This window comes from Loxodonta africana, chromosome 26 (assembly GCF_030014295.1).
Source record: "Loxodonta africana isolate mLoxAfr1 chromosome 26, mLoxAfr1.hap2, whole genome shotgun sequence".
Classification (NCBI taxonomy): domain Eukaryota; kingdom Metazoa; phylum Chordata; class Mammalia; order Proboscidea; family Elephantidae; genus Loxodonta; species Loxodonta africana.
The window spans coordinates 25,134,739-25,141,383 of record NC_087367.1 but is presented as its reverse complement, the minus strand read 5'-3'; the positions used below and the strand labels follow the sequence as shown (position 1 = coordinate 25,141,383).

General features: G+C 45.7%; 1 protein-coding gene across 1 annotated transcript in view; it reads right to left on the bottom strand.

Moving 5' to 3' along the window:
- Positions 1-6,645, bottom strand: part of HNRNPLL (heterogeneous nuclear ribonucleoprotein L like) — a 91,115-nt gene that overhangs the window by 24,540 nt on the left and 59,930 nt on the right. The window lies entirely within an intron of this gene.

Sequence of the window (6,645 nt, the reverse complement as noted above, 5' to 3'; positions counted from 1 at the left end):
TCTTATGATGCCTGCTGGGGTGGGTGTGGGGGGCATGGCGGAGGACCCGGGCAGCTCCAGGGAAAGGCAAAAGGCCCACCTGCCCTGGGCTTGTAACTGCGAGGACTCAGGGCACCCCGTCTGCTCCGGCCCTGTGGGAGAACCAGGCTCGGGGGCCGAGGGCGGCACGGATGCTACCAGTGCCCGGGGCCCACTGTAGCCAGGGCGTCGGGGAGGGCGCAGGGCCGTCACTGTCCTGGCTGCGGATCCCACCTGAGACCCGCGCGCACCTTCTCAGGGTCCCGCTCCAGGGGTCCTGGCCAGTAGGTGGCGCCGCACGACTGTCAGCGCGCCGGGCGTAGGCGGCCGGGGCGTTCGTTTAGGGGACCGGAGACCCGGGAAAGCCGGTCCCTTGAACAAAACAGCACAGCCTCGTACTCGGGAGCTCCGGTACCACCGCACGGTGATTAAAACGCTCGGCCCTAAGGTCAAGGTGCGTCCTGGTGCCTCAGTGGTTAAAGCGCTCGGCTGCCAACCGAAGGGTTGGCGGTTCGAACCCACCAGTCACTCCACGGGACAAGGATGTGGCAGTCTGTTTCCATAAAGATTAAACCACGTGCCGTCGAGTCGATTCCGATTCATAGCGATCCTATAGGACACTTGGAAACCCTGTGGGGCAGTTGTACTCTGTCCTAGAGTGTCGCTATGAGTCGGAATCAACTCCCCCGCAATGGGTTTTGCTCATATATATATAATTTGTTGTTAGTTTCTATCTAGTTTATTCCAACTCATGCGTGTATATTTACATATATATGTAAATGTTATATATATATGCATATATATAGCTAGCACATAGTAAGCACCAATAATATTAGCTATATTTTATATTTCATTATGCAACTTCTATAAATTATTAATTTTTAAAAACATTTTTTTATTCAAACAAGAGAAAGTTGTACAGGTTTTTCCTGTTTTGTTTTGCTACCTTTTTATATGGAAATTTTCAAAGGTTTATAAAAGTAGAGAAAATAGTATAATGAACCCAAATTTTCAAAGGTTTATGAAAGTACAGAAAATAGTATAATGAACCGCCACATACCCATCATGCAGCTTCAGTGATTATCTACACATGGCTAATTCTATTTCATTTATACTCCACGTCCTCTGCCTCAATCAGCTGGATAATTTTCAAGTAAAATCCCAGATCTCATATCATTTCATTCATAAATACTCGACTATCCTACAGTATGTTTTAAAGCTCGCCATTTATGTAATACTGCTCCACGCTCAATTTGTCTTCATCAGTTCATAGGTTTCCCGTGGCACTAAAAATCCTTCCACATCATCATTTGGCACAGAAATTGAAACCAAATATCGAACCGTTTATGAAATACTTGGTGCAGCAGCTTCTTTGCTGGAAAAGTATTTCCACTTCTCAAGACAGGTGATCTCTCTAAGGAAGGGAATATGTTCAGCTGCTGGCGCCCTCCCAGCCAGAATGTCCAGGTCGCTCCCTTACCCAGAGTGACATACTCCAGGCTGAACTCCCTCAGCAGGGAATTTCTCCTAAGGAGAATTCTCCTCATCAGTCAGCATATGCTACATTTTAAGAAGAAAACCACTTCTCCAGATGTGAGAAAGATGAAAAGTAGACAAATTTAATAAAGCCCTCATCCAACTGTATGTTTTTAAAATTCAGCACTGTATGTCACAGCACACTTCCTGACTGACAGGAGGCAGAATCAGGTTTCACTATGCCATATTTTGAGCTTCTTTGGGAGAAGCTTATCTTGTTTTCTGGTATAATAATAATAGCAGCTGCTGCCACCATTGATATTGGTGCTGATAGAGCACTTTGAAAAACAAGACTATATTTAATCCTCACAAAGGTCCCACTAACCCACTGCCATCGAGTGGATTCTGACTCATAGCGACCCTATAAGACAGAGTAGAACTGCCCCAAAGAGTTTCCGAGGCTGTAATCTTTACAGAAGCAGACTGCCACATCTTTCTTCCGTGGAATAGCTGGTGGATTTGAACTGCTGACCTTTCGGTTAGCAGCTGAGCGCTTAACCACTACACCAGCAGTAAATGCTGCTTGCATTGATGTTTCAAATCATTGGAGGAAATTGCTCTTGCCAAGGCTTGTTCTTTTTCACAACATCTGCAGCTAACTTACAAGTTTTGTTTTGTTTTTTAACATTATCCACAAATATTCTCAGTTTTGTTTATATTTTAATATAAACATCCCATATCCAAAGGCTCCTTGCAAAGTGAGGGATGTGCTAGCATGAAGTTTCACTAACAAAAAACAAATCCATTGCCATCTAGTCAGTTCTGACTCACAGAGATTCCACGTGTTTTGGAGTAAAACTATGCTCCACAGGGTTTTTAATGGCTGTAATCTTACGATGACTGTAATTTTTTTTTTTCTAAATAATGTTTTATTGAGTTTTTGGTGAAAGTTTACACAGCAAATTAGGTTCCCATTTGAAAATTTCTACACAGGTTGATCAGTGACATTAGTTACATTTTTCACAATGTGTCAACATTCCCATTAATAAAAACCCTGGGTGTGTTATGTTACCACAAGTGGGCAAGGAAAGGACAGGGTGAAGACCCCCAGGCCTCTGCTGTCAGCCCCACTACACGGGTCCCCCTCAGCACTTGCCTCTTGTCAGGGCCCTCCAGCCCAAACCACCAAGAACACACGAAGTTGGGGTTACTGGCTTCTTGAATTGAGGGAGACCGCACACAGTAAGAGGGCATGAAAAAGGACATCGGTTTTAGGCTTGCGTGAAGTGATTCTGAGGGTTCAAGGAAACAGGGCTTTGCCCTGGATTGGATGCTGTCAGGAAGCAGGGGTGACTCTATGATTCGCCACCTTAATGCACATCTAGAAGGCAGGCGGAACAAAGCGAGCCTGCAGGTGTGGGTGATAAAGCAGCAGCGGCCATACTCCCAGGATGGGGGATGTTTGGTCAGTTCTGTGGCGTGGACAGTTTCTCGTTTTGGATCACGTTCAGACATGACTACAGAGGGGGGTCCTGTTTTGTCCTGACCCATCACAGTCACAGAGTGTCTCAGCTGATGTTCTGTGAGATTGTTTATATTTAGCACGAGTACATACACTAAGGCTCATACTCTAAGGCCCAGCTGATAGTCCTGGGCCAGCTGCTGAATGTCAGGGGCTGCTTTTCTCTTTCTCGCTCTCATTCTACTTTCTTGATTTTGCTGGAGTTACCGTTCCCACATTTGGTGTCTGCTGTCTCCCTCGCCCTCCCCACAGCCCTGTTTAAACCCTGGGTCTTCTGGGGAAGCCACTGTCCCAAGTTGCTCTTTCCCTTTGCTAAAGTTCTGCCTCTGCCACGCGACTTAGCACTAATTGTGCGTGGATGTCCCCACGGGAGCTGGGTGCTAGCAGAGGGCCCCGGGCATGTCTGGAGAAAAGTGGGACCGCCTTGAGAAGCTGAGATGCAGAGGAGCCCACACAATCCTATTTGGGTGACCACCCAGCAAAGTGTGATGGGAGGGGGAGAGAAGACATCCCTTCCTAGGCACTAAGGCACCACCAGTACTTTGGGAATCCCAGGGAATGCAGAGTCACTTTGCAGCTCTGGCAGAGCCCTGAGCACAGACAGAGGCCCCCTCAGGGAGGACATCTGCCTGGCATTGTGCTGAAGCCCACCCTGCAGTGGCTTCCCTGGCAGGAGGTGGCCAGGAAGGCAAAACAGGAGAGGGCTGGCTCCAAAATCACTGGGTGAGATTTAGAGGGGTTTGGAGGTATTGCAGAGCCCTGACAGGGCGATGGCTAAGAGCTTGGATGCTAACCAAAAGGTCAGCAGTTCAAATCCATCAGCTGCTCCTTGAAAACCCTGTAGGGCAGTTCTATTCTGTCCTGTGGGGTCGCTATGAGTTGGAATCAACTCGACGGCAGTGAGTTTGGTTTTTTGGTTTGTGGGGGTACTGAACAGTGAAATACTTATAACCATTTATATGATCTAACATATAGCCACAGACTTGTGAGGGCTGAGGGAACAAAGGTTATGCCTTTTTTGTTTTTCAAAAGCACTTTTAAAAATTATAATACCTGCTCATTGTAACAATTTCAACAATTCTAAATTGTAGGATTCCCTGGTGTCAAACATGGTTAATAAGCTCAGCTGCTAACAGAAAGGTTTACAGTTCAAACCCACCCAGAGGCAACTCAGAAGAAAGGCCTGGCTATCTACTTCTGAAAGGTCATAACTATGAAAACCCTACAGAGCACAGTTCCACTCTGACACACAAGGGTCACCATTAGTCCAGGTCCTCACAATAGCAACTGGATTGTTTGTTTTTTGGTAAATTATTCCTATTGCCATCAAGTCGACTCTCTCTCATAGTGATCCTATGAGTAGATACAGTAGGACAAAGGAGAACTGCCCCATAGGGTTTTCTAGGCTGTGATCTTTGTGGAAGCAGCCTGCCACATCTTTCTCCCAGGCAGCTAGCTGCTGGTGGATTCGAACCATCAACCTTTCAGTTAGCAGTCAAGCACTTAACCGCTGTGCTATCAGAGCGCCCTCTGGTGAATTACAGAAAGGTAAAAATAATACTCTCTCCCTGTCCAATCCCATCCTGGTAATAGCATTTTGATGTGTATCATTCCATACTTTTTCTATGTATATACAAACAGAGAATCACCTATTTAGGTCCTCATTTTTGCTTTTTACAAAAATGTGATCATACTCTTCATATTATCCTACCTCTTGCTTATTTTCACTTAACAGTATGTCTTCTCCACCTTTCTGATGCATAGAAATCTGCTTTGTTCTATTTGAGGGCTGCATAGCATTCCATAGAATGGATGCATCATAATTTATTGAGCAGCCCATTGTTAATCGTGTGTTACAGCTATATGCTATCAGCTTTGTTTGCGGTTTCATCCGAGCCAGTCTTGCCTTAGTTGTAATTTCTGAAATGACAAAGGCCACATCTCAAACCTAAATTTCCTTCCTAGAACCTAACCCATCACTGCCTGCAAACGTCATACATTCGACACATGAATATCCTTTTTATTTTGGAAATGTTCATAATGTCTTCTTTTTATGTGCTAAAAGGAAGACAGTTCTTTGGGTGAGAGGCTCATATTTGGCACATTTTCTGAGCAGGAGGAGATAATTTTTAATTTCCTAACCCCATATGGTTCGACTTTCCTCTGTATATCACCCTGCCTCCTACCCGTGCACCCGTGCAATGCCATCACTGCAGAAATCACTTCATGTTGGCCTCCCTACCGTGAAATTATCCAAGTGCCAACTGAGGCAGCCTAACCCAACAGCCTCCTTTTAACGATGAGTCAAATGAAGTTTAGAAGGATGAATAACTTGGCCAAAGTCCCACACCTGCTTGGCAGAGGATCCGGGGCCAGGGCCAATCCAGGGCCCTCTCCACCACAGGACACAGCCCCACCAGGGCCGGGGGTGGCTGTGCACAGCACATAGGCAATGGTATTTTTATTGGAGCAGGATTGAAAAGTAGGGCATTAATTCTTTTCAAAGACTTTGAAACAGGTAAGTGATTAATGCCATCTGCTCCTCATTCCTCTGAAGGAGCTCCTTCTCCAGACCCCAAGTCTGTAACTTGTTTTTCTCCAGGAGATCTGGTCTTGCTCCAGCGTGCAGTTTTTTTCTGCATTCAGCTGCTAGTTGAGTGGTGAATGCCCCTCTTTCCTCGCATTCCCACATGATCCTTGGCATTCCAGTGTGCCCTGGCATGGAGCTGAGGCTGCTTACTGTATGTACAGTAAGCACATACTTGACGCTGCTGACTTGTGTACAGGTGAAGCCCAGCAGGCAGGGCCAGAGAGAAAGCCTTGTTGAGGCAGATCCAGGTTTAAAGAGACCCTCTTTAACAGAAAGCAATACAAAAATATCGTATTTTTGCCACTGCTACAAAAACATGACCACATTGCTAGGACCCTTCCTAGTGCCTTAGAAAGGGTTAACCAGTTGCTGACAAGCCGATTCTGACTCAGGGTGACCCCATCTGTGTCAGAGAAGAACTGTGTTTCACAGGGTTTTCAGTGGCTCATTTTTTGGAAGTAGATCACCAGCCCTTTCTTCTGAGGTGCCTCTGGGTGGACTCAAACCATCAACCTTTCAGTTGTTAACCAAGCATGTTCACCATTTGTGCCATCCAAGGACACCTAGAAAGGGCTGCACCCTGGAAAATGAGGCATTCTGAAGCTTAATTTTCTTGAGCTTCAGAGTAAAACTGCCCCATCCTTATCTACAGTAGGATATACCTGGGCCCCCTTTTCCAGCCCCTCACATGTAGACAGACAGAGCTGCTCAGACTCCTCTGTGGGTATTATACACAATGACCCTAAGCCCTGGAGTTCTCAGGACAGTCTGTGTCAATCTGTCAGACTGTATGTTAAATGATATATCGTGACTTTTCAAAAAATATGGGCAATAATTGTTACAGAATGGATGTATAAAAGAGAAAGAAAATAAAACAAAGCAAAATATAAAAACAAAACAAACCCCCTTTCTCCTAAAATCAGTACAAATTGGGATGGAACTAGCCAAGTGTTTTCTACAAATGTTTTGTTTCCCATCTCAGGATGGAAAGGAAAAACCAGGATGGGCAATAAGGGCACCCAGCAGCTGCTGAGCACAG